The 10,876-nt window shown below is 45.3% G+C and overlaps 1 non-coding gene across 1 annotated transcript; it reads left to right on the forward strand.

Moving 5' to 3' along the window:
• Positions 1-10,185: 10,185 nt before the first annotated feature.
• Positions 10,186-10,289, forward strand: LOC123047732 (U6 spliceosomal RNA). The gene has a single exon (XR_006423105.1). It is a non-coding gene; the product is annotated as a U6 spliceosomal RNA (small nuclear RNA).
• The last annotated feature ends 587 nt before the right edge of the window (positions 10,290-10,876 follow it).

The raw sequence follows: 10,876 nt of genomic DNA on the forward strand, positions 1-10,876 counted from the left end.
GTGCTTGCTAACAAAACTCTGCCCTGGTATTTGTTGCCTAGCAAAATGCCCTTTCAGAAATGTAGCTTCTCGGCAGGTCTGTCATGTTTTTCACCTTCAGAAGCAAAGCAAATACATTATAGATGCAGAGGAAGACGACTTCAAGAGTAACAAAGGGCTATTTAGGTCTTTTTTTTTACTTTTACTGTGCTTGCTAACAAAACTCTGCCCTGGTATTTGTTGCCTAGCAAAATGCCCTTTCAGAAATGTAGCTTCTCGGCAGGTCTGTCATGTTTTTCACCTTCAGAAGCAAAGCAAATACATTATAGATGCAGAGGAAGACGACTTCAAGAGTAACAAAGGGCTATGTGGTATATAGAGCCCAATCTCGCAGCTCAGCATCAACAGGTACACTCCAAAATCCTCAGCTGCATAAACACTTGTAGCATTACAAACATTATGAGACTTCACAAGTGCTAAAGGAAGTTCAGTTCAGAAATAAAAAATGCAAAAAGAAAGGGCTATGTAGAACCAAGGAGCCTCCCAGAATCTCAACTTCACACCACCGTTCTGTACCTTGAGCTTACGTGGTAACTTTTGCTTCACAAAATTTGTTAAAACTCTCCACTGCTGAAAAGATTAAACTACAGACTTCCCTGCTCTGTAGGAAGAATGGAAGATAAAACTTCCTCCCACATCACCTCATATTGCTCCTTGCAAAAGAAAAATGAGCTCTGAGAAAATCCAACCATTTCACAGCCTAGTTCTCCCCCTTGTATTTTAGGTAGAATGGACCATGTTAATGGCATACACGGGTAGTTTGTTCAATATAAAGAAGACATTCACCCAAATTAATTCAAAGGCGGAAATAATAATTTTCGAAATGCCAAAAAAGTCCTGCAATGATTAGATATATAAATGTTCATGCCAATTATGTTGTTGTAAAAACTTATGACAAATGTGTAAAAAAGGGCTTATAGCATAAGCAACATCCAGATTTGTAATGAACAAATTCAGCTCCCAAAACAACAAAGGGACCATAGATGAGATGAAACAGTAACTTCACATCCAAATCAAACTAGAGGAGACTTGAGTATCCTCTAGTCTGCCTTAATCAAAATAGAGTTGTACAATATACAAGCCCGTACACAAACCAGACACACACATACTGTCTGAGATTCGTATAGTTGGGAATTAAACAAACCATACAGTACAGGTCTGTACATCAAGAGAAACAGGTTGGCATATGTAATAAAACCCATCACCATCATGTCGACGTTCAATTCAACACAAGCGAGCAGCTCTCCAGTAGAGTGGAGTACTACACCTGCTGGCCCCGGAGCTCCTCCTGCTGACGAGAAATGCCTGCATGAGTGCAGAAGGCCCAAAGGTAGGTGATAAGTTCACCACCAGAGGTGGCCAATGACTTGGCATGGCCTTGAACGTTCTCGGATGGGCCCATGAAGATGAGCAGTTCTGTCCAGAAATCAGCTAGACTCTTCCAGACTGCAGCATCTCCTTCTCGGGCTCGCTTCTTGAGGAGCTCATCAAACACCTCCATCCCCCCCTTTGCCGTCTTTTCTTCTATGTCTCCTGCATTCTTGGCCATCATCAATGCCATGCGTCGCCGCCTCGATGTGTTTCCTGTCATAACACAACACTGCGGTGGCAATTTCTCTATGTAGTCCTTCATATCTTGGTATACATCTGTTGCCCATGCCTTGTCATCCACCAGCAGCTCAGGCATGTTAGCTACCAAGTACATGCAGTACCGTGCCAACATAGTCGCCACCTTCTGGTCATCTGATACTCTTACATTATTCTCAAGCTCAAACACAAGGAGGTCAGTGGCAAGGTGCCATGCCAGGATGGTCTCGGTAATACTGCCACACTCGATAAAGCCACTAACATGTGGACAGCTAATGCTTCCAGTACTTCTTGGGCCGACGGCGCCCTTCAAGGCCTTCACAATGGCAACCTTAGCTTCCATGCTCACCATCACAGACCGCTGTGGCCCAACAACTCGGGCCGCAAGCGCTTGTGACGTCAGTGCCCACAACGTGTCAATAGTATCACAAAGTTGAAGAATGGATACCTGCTGGATCTTGATGCAGGCATCCCCATCCCTCAAGGCACGTCGTTTAACCCACATGGCGGCTACAATGATCCAGTGAGCAAGCCACTTGTTCCATCGATTTGCAGCTCGCACGTAGAAGCACAACAGGCGCACCAGGAGCCAATTGGAGAACAAGTAGAGGGAGAGGAACTCGATGATTTCAATGGTAAGGAGGATGATCCCAAGAGAGATGGTGATAAGCTGATCTCGGGTTGAGAGTCGTCCTTGGCCAAGATTTGTGCAATATATCTCATCAAAATTTTGGCTCATCGCCACAACTGCAAGGAGGTATATGGCAACAAAGAGAAGAGACAAGATGAAGTTGCCAACAAAAAGAAATGGATTAGACATCACCACAGGGATGACTGCTTGGTAGTAGTTTTCAAGGAAGTTGAGCTCAAGCTGAAGAACTTGAAAAGCCCTCTTGGCATTAAGCTTAAGTAGTACTTGCTCTTCTTTTTCTTTTTCTTTTTCAGAGATATTATTAGGGAGCTGGTCATGGCTGCTCCTGCTCTTGAGATGGATATTAAGGCCTTCTTCCTCTTCTTTTTCCTTTTCAAGGATATTAGAGAGTTCATCATGGCTGCTCTCGAGACAGTCGCCGAGAGTAAGTAGTCCCTCAAGCATTAGCTCACGCGCCATGGTTGATCCAATCTCCACCATTGGGTAATGCTCGAACCGGCGACGCAGCAATTTGAAAAGAGCATATGAAAGGCACAGATTCTTGAGGCTCTGACGCCTTGCATTTTTTAGGAAGAGCACCTTGTCCTTTCTGGCTAGGTCCCAGATCGTGGACACGGTAACCAAGCCCTTGACCTTCTTGAGGTCAATGGAGAGAAGGCCATGATTAATATGAGGTTCATGAGGGAAGTATCCCACATTGTAGCCACTTGGGGTAGTGAGTATCCTTGGCTCTGTGACTGTGGATGTATCTCCTCCACCTTTTGTTTTTGTGGGGGTATCTCCTCCACCTTTATCTTTCCTTTCCTTTTTTGTGAGAACAATCTTCTCCTCCCCCATCACCGTATACATGCATGTGCCCATGATGACAGATGCAGTTTTGGAGTGGAACTCATTAGCAACACCCTCTCCAGTATTCTTCGCCTGATCATGCAGCATGACATGTTGTATGTATCCTGCAATAAGGTGAGCGTTCTTGGCTGCAGCAAAAGAATCCTGGGCCATCCAGGTATTTAACACCCTCTGGCCTAGTTTCACTAGCCCTAGTGACCAAAGGACAACAAACATGGTGTCCAATAGCTTGCCCTCCCTTACCGATAAGTGGGAGTATATAAGATATCCAATCCATACTAAGCGAGCCAGTTCATCAGAGTAATCCATCAACGTGAACCGACCAATGCCCCTCGAGAAGGAGGAGCCATCAGTTGGTTGCACCATTGCTTGCACCTTCTTGCGGATGAGCTCTATGAGTAGCATCCAGAGGACCATGAGGAGAAGCTCATGCTGCCCACCCTTGGTGTGCGAGAAGACATAGGACAAGAGGGGGAGGAATAGGACAAGGGTAGAGTGCAATAGGACACGCACGATGGGATGAAGGGTGTACCGGCCATGGATTAGGCGCCGGAGTCCGATGATGAAGAGGGAAGCGCCGAGGATGGTCTTTAGCACCACTGTGAACACCATCAGCTGCTCCAGGATCTTCTTGTGCTCTTCTTCTTCGGGTGTGAGAGTGTTGGAACCATCGTCATGAGCAGCACAGACTGATGAAACGCGATCATGAAAGAAATAACTTGAAGATGCACTTGAGGAAGCGCCCGAAGGTGTGCTCGAAGATGCACTCGAGGAAGCGCCCGAAGGTGTGCTCGCAGATGCACTCGAGGAAGCGCCCCAAGGTATGCTCGCGGTCGTGGATGCGCTCGCGGATGCACTCGAAGACATTGTTGTGTATGGAGTTTGCAAGCTCTCTGGCTGCAGGGTGGAACTACCTGCATACATATATGAAAGGGGAAAGAATGATGCTCTATCCTATCATGTTCCTTATCATTCCATGCCTCGCAAATATCTATACCATGCATTAAGCAACGTGAGAATATGATCCCTCAATTATTTAGTGGCACGCTATTCTTCAGGGAACCTAGTTCTGCGGGCATCTCAGCCGGGACGATAGGAAGATCAGGTTATGTTAGAATACAGTACTTGCTTTTTTCATACGCAGTAGAAGCAATGAAGAGAGCAGCGATTCGGGGGACAGGTATGCTATATATATGCCCACCAAAGCTAGGCTAAAGATGAGACAGGACCACAGCTCTCTGGATGAGAAAGTACGTATCTGGTGCTTGCTTCTAGGCTAACGTTGGCAAAGTCGTTTTGCGCGGCAACGGTATGTAGCCAGGGGCGTACGCAAGTTGAACTACCCGGGTGCACAGGACACCGGTGCAAGATGTTTTCTTTGTAAGTTTCATGCAAAATATAGTGATTCGTGCTAGCTATGACCCACACACTGACAGACATGTATATTCTTAGTTTGGTTTCTCAGCTTCTGGTATTTTTATTTAATCAGATCAACTGCCAGTTTGATGTGCCCCGCAATAATACTTTTGTCAGTGACGTACACTACTCATGCATCTCTCCTCTCTATCTCTCTCTCTCACTCACTCCCAAATAAATCCATACTTTATTTTATCTTAGACAATTTAAATCACTTATATCTTTTAAAATACTAGTAAGAGCACATGAAGTGAGGTGGAATAACAAGCACGAACCCAAAAGTAGTAATGAGATTAATGGGTAAAATAACAAGAGGTCATAGCATTTCACAAATGAAGCACGACAAATATTATATCTGGAAATACAGAAGAAACCATTATAGCTCAAATTATCTCAAATACAAGAGTACATCAATGCTCCATCTACTTCTTGAGTCAAAAAGCTTCAAACAATGACTTTGCATGTAAGAGCCACCTAATGGAACCATTCCCACGAGTTAATGTCTTGCTTCTTTCATTGCCTCCAAGTGCTAGCACAATATCAATCAAATATATCAAAGTGTGACATCTCCCTGCTTAGCTATGATTCGTCTATGATACTATTAGAACAAAATCACAATATCAAATATATCAAATATATCAAAGCACAATATCATCCATCAAAAGAACACTCATAGCTGTGATTCGTCTATGATAGAGTCCAAAGACAAAATCTACCAAGCTTACATACAAACTGATCTGGGGTACAGAGCAGGTCTCCAATTTGAGCATATAATTTGTTACTACTACCTAGCCTAATTGTTTGTATCTGATCTTTCCATACATATACTCTAGCCCAACTTTTCAGTAACCTGTGTCTTTTGCATCCATTAACCTTGTACCATTAGTTCTATCATGACTATTTTTGTAATTTCTTTCCCTGGAAGAAGTAGAGTTTCAAGGTGAATGAATTTCTTTTTTTTTGACGGGAATAGCAGGAGCTCTGCTTTTGCATTATAGTGAAGGGAAAAAGTACAAAGTATAGGGGAGGGGTGTTAAGCACCCCGAGCATAAAACGAACACAAACATATACAGTTGCCTATCGGAAAGCACTCCTGAAGAACATGCACTACCCCTCTGCCGTATGGGTAGGTCTCAAAGCCTCACTGAGCAATGTAACGTCATCACGAATCATGTTTACCAACGCCCTCGGTGTCAGGTCCTTATCCTCAAAAACTCGACGGTTTCTCTCCTTCCATAGATGCCAGGCGATGTACGCCGACAGAGTTATCTCTTCCTCCGTCCTTGCTGGTGCTCCTCTTTGCGTACAAAGCATCTTCCACCAATCTGAAACTGAACTTGCCGAAGACACACCATTGTACATCCTGCTGTTGGCACCAAGGGAGAGATGCCAGACCTCTCTTGCATAACAGCATTGAAGCGTGAGATGCATCGCGGTCTCCTGCTCCTGGTCACAAAATTTGCAAGAGGCGTTATGTGGCCATCCTCTCGCCTGTAGCCGGTCGGCAGTCCAGTTTCTGTTCTGCAGCAGAAGCCACATGTAGAATTTCACCTTCCCTTCTAGCTTGCTTCTCCACACCCGGGCAATCTCAGGTTGCTCAATCCTGGCAGAGAATTGGACCCCATAAGCAGAACTCGCCGAGTATATTCCATTGGCAGAGATATTCTAGTTGATTTTGTCCCTTTGAGTTGACAAGTTCACCGGCTGCAATTTTTCCCACAGGCCAACAAATTGACATAGCTGCTCGTGGCTGTCCATTCGCTGTATACCTTGCATCCATCGCCCAGTGCTTATAGCCTCTTTGACCGTGAGCCGTTTACACCTAGCCAGCTTGAAGATATCCGGTGCTAGGTGCTGTGGGGCCTCGCCATTGAGCCACCGATCTTTCCAGAAGGTTGCAACACTACCATCTCCCAACTCGATGCAAGTGCAGCTGGAGAAGAGTTGCCGATCAGTGTCATCACATGGAGTCGCTGTACCCTTCCATGGCCTATCCTCTTCAGCCCACCTGAACCATTCCCATCGAATGCGCAAGGCCCTACTGAAACAATCTATATCCTTCACTCCTAGGCCACCAAAACGCTTGGGGGCACACACTCGTTTCTAATTTACAAGGCTTTTCCTCCCTACTGATTCATCCTCCGCACACCATAGGAAATTTCTCCTCAGCTTGTCCACCTTTTTGGTGAGCCACTTGTCAGGCGGGAAGACCGTCAAGAAGAAAGTGGCGGTTGCCGTAACCACAGAATTGATGTACACCAGCCTTCCCATCCTGTTTAATAACCTTCCCTTCCTAGGAGCAAGCTTCCCCGCAACTTTGTCGAGGACCGGTTGAAGCTCTGCCCTCCGCGGTTTACGAAACCCAAGTGGTAATCCCAAATATTGACATGGGAGAGAGCCCAGTATCCCACCAAAATCATGCAATATATTCTCAACATTAATTTCAGCGCAGGAGATAGGATATGCCACGGTCTTGCCGATGTTGGCCCGCAGCCCAGAAGCGTCCCCAAAGACTTTTAGGATGGCATGAACAGCAGCAAAATCTTGGGCAACCGGGTTGATGAACAAAGCTGCATCATCGGCGTAGAAACTGGATCGCAAACGAGCAGCCCTGATTCTCAAAGGTGTAAGCACCGCCCTCTCTGTGGCCATCGAAAGCATCCGTTGCAGGGGCTCCATGGCAAGAATAAAAAGCAGAGGCAACATGGAGTCTCCCTGCCGCAGCCCTCGTCTATGCACAAATGGAGAACCTTGTGATCCATTCAGCAGCACTCTAGAGGAAGAAGACGCAAATATTAGTTATTGTGCATAATATATAGAAATTTTAGCTTGAGTGTAGTACTATATATCCCCCAAGGAAATACTTATCATGCATGAACTTAATTGGAGGGCTCGCAAGCTTGCACGCAATCCATCTTCCCAACAAGGCAACAGGTACACCAATTCGAAGAACGTAGCCAAGAAAATGGTGATTAAACTGTGGCGTCACCCGATCCTGCGGCAGCCGAGCCAAGAAAGCACCCAGCCACGAACAGGCCGCAAGAAATGCCCTGAAACGGACCAAGAACGAAGCCGAGGTCAACCCGACGCACCACCGAATCGCGAGATTTTGGAGACAGCGAACCATCACCATTCACCCAGGATTCCAGGAGACTACAGGAGGAAGCAAGATTGCAAGAAAGAACTCACCGTGTACTTGACGATGGGGGTCAGCGGCGGCTGACGTGCCGGCTGAAGCGGGGACGGCGAGGCGGAAACTGGCGCAGGGTCGAGGGAGGGCGGCGGCGGGAGCCCTGGCGCAGGCGGCGGTGTGGGTCCGGCGCCGCCGTCTCCGCTGCTTCCCGCCCTGTCCGTGTTGTATAGCTTGACCTTGAAACTTATCCCCATTTCTTTCGCCTCCTCAAGATTCCTTTTCTGCCCCTGCGCTTCTTTCCGCTCGACCCCTCCGTTCCTAGAGAATTTGGTAGCGGTCTTTTGCAAGGGCCCAAGTGGAAGATATCTTATATACTACTCCTTCTGTAAACTAATATAAGTTGTTTTATATCATTATTAGTGACTCTACATGGTAGGAGAGTGTATAAGCAAATTGTCCCAGCCCGTCACTCAAGCTCTCTATCAGGCCCCTAGCTCGGCCTCCCTTCCTCCTCCTTCGGAGACATCGTCGGCGACAAGAGGAGTGGGATCCTCTCCCCCTTATTTACGGTGTTCTTTTCGTAGGTCAATGTTTTCCTTAGATTTTGTTTCCGTGACAACATTGATGAGGTAGTGGCAGCGATGGCCCGTTAGAATGAAGTCTTTTCGACCTCTCCCTACATCATGACATCCTATCTGGCGGCGTTGTAAGTTGTGAGGGTATATGTGTTGATAGGTCCGTTGGCTCTCTTCGGATCTTAATAGTTGGTGTATTAGTATCAATCAAGAGAAGCAATGGTCTCGCTCTTGGTGTGGTGATTTAGACCCTTCTTTCAATTTACTCGGCGGCATGACTTGGTTTCTCCAATCCTATGGGTAGGGGTGGTGAAGGATTGCAAGCCTGCATTTGTGTGGGGATGATGCCCAACCCGATGTTCCTTTGACATCTACTAGATCCTCGTTTCAAGTGGTGAATGATTATTTGCGGTCAAAATCTGGTTTAGAGACAAGGCGGTGCAGGGCACCACCCACCGACCCTGGGGGAGAGAAGGGGGAGATAGGTGGATAGAGTGCGGCATGTTGGTGGATGGAAGACTTGCATGTGATTCATTTGTGGGGAGGAAAAGGCAACTGAGAGCTTTAAGATGATGATCCAATTGTCCATTTGCATCCTGTGGCTAAGATTTTAATTATTATTTTCAGGTACCCAAGGTATATGGTGTCCCTTCTTTTTTCTTATCCTCTCCTATTGTGCTCCATCGAATCCACTTTCTCATCCATTGGTTCTCCTACTTAGCCACCTAGCTCGTGGTCGCTATCTAGCGCCCTTGACCTACCTCGCCATATTGTCATGTCACCACCGACCATTAGGCGACGACCACCACTCCAATGAGTGGGCACTGATAAATTCATGTGGCAATAGTTACCGTCATCCCCAGTCCCCACTTCCACCCCCTCCTACCCTCTCATGTATTCACTTTATAAGGTGCATACATGCCTTTCGATCATTAACTTTGATCCTTCAATAGACCAATAAGTTATGAATCATGTGCCTTGTAATTACATTGAAAACTTCTTTCAAATACCCCCTTCATTTCAAAATATAATGTGTATTAGTTTTTCAAAAAGTCTAATGATAATGATTTGGTATTGTACATATATACTGATATTTTATTCTCTATAAAGTTGGTCAAAATTATAGAGCTTTGACTTCTAAAAAATTAGCACGCCTTATATTTTGAACCGGAGGGAATATAAATTTAGTGGTATAATTTTTGTGACATATAACAAAATTTCCTTGCTTAAATCAATGGTCTAACTTTTTTTTCACAAAAAAATAATGGTTAAACTTGAATCTCGGAAATGTGTATGCGTTTTAAGCGAAGGTAGTATAGTAAAATTAGGTACCAGTGGTTCGTTGAATTCTACTCCCTCTGTTTCTAAATATAAGTCTGTTTAGAGATTCCACTATAAACTACATACGTACGGAGCAAAATGAGTGAATCTACACTCTAAAATATATCTATATACATCCGTATGTAGTTCATATTAGAATCTCTAAAACGACTTATATTTAGGAACGGAGAGAGTACATAACAAAACACAAAGACCGGTTATTTGTCAAAATGGCTCTTTTTTGTGATCTATATGAATTTTCCAATGAAAACACCAGGCAACACAAAAAGGAAGACTTGTCCAAGGTCACAAACTCACGTTTTGAAACTGATCAATCAAAAGGACGACCAAATAAGCATTCGCATCCCACGTCCGTCACGTAGAAACCTGCCACTAATTGTTCTTTTTCTGGGCGTAACCTGGGTAGTGCCCTGTGTCGCCTCCAAGTTGGGCCAGCGGAGGAAGAACCAGGCTGCACGCAAATGCGGCCCACCTGGCCATCCCGCGATTCCTGCGTCTCGCGGTACACAGCAGCGAACCCCAGCTAGTTTAGTACCACATCGGTTAGCGAAGGAGCTCCGTCGTGGTTTATAAGCGTCGCCCTTCCCACCTTCATCCTCCCTTTGGGACATCTGATAAAATTGGAACGATACAGAGAAGATTAGCATGGCCCCTGCGCAAGATGACACGCACAAATTGAGAAATGGTCCAAATTTTTTTGACATTTTGCGCGCCGGTCCCTATGCGTTTTTACAGATACGACCCTGGGCCATCTTCTCCTGCGGTTGTGCCGCTGGGCATTTTCTTTTGCAGCTAGGTCCTTCCACACTTTCCTTCTCTTCTATCCAAGCCCTCGGTCTTCAGTACTGTACTTTTCCATGCTTCTCTTCAGTACTGTACTCCATTTTTCTTTTCATTTCGATGACTCTTTTCTGGGTGACGCATGTTTCACATTTATTTTGTGTGTATATGTTCCTTTTTCTATCTGACTGATTGTTAGTATATCGGTTAAATCCCTACTCTTCACGTGCACGGTTGGCAATGGTAAACTTTTTTTGGCCGGCTAGTTGGATCGCATTTAAGCATCTCGCCTTAGTATGCCTTGCCCTATTTACACATCATGCCACCCCAACGTACTGGTCCTAGATGTTTTTACAATGTAATAAATTGTAATATGATTGTCTCCTTGTTCTTGCAATGAACTAACTATAGTTTCATTGTCATTATTATGAACTTCTTATATATTTTTGTGTTGTAGAAAAGTATTTTGACCCCACATGCCCATGTTGAAAATCTTTGCTCCGC

The sequence above is a fragment of the Triticum aestivum genome, chromosome 2B (genome assembly GCF_018294505.1).
Source record: "Triticum aestivum cultivar Chinese Spring chromosome 2B, IWGSC CS RefSeq v2.1, whole genome shotgun sequence".
Taxonomy (NCBI): domain Eukaryota; kingdom Viridiplantae; phylum Streptophyta; class Magnoliopsida; order Poales; family Poaceae; genus Triticum; species Triticum aestivum.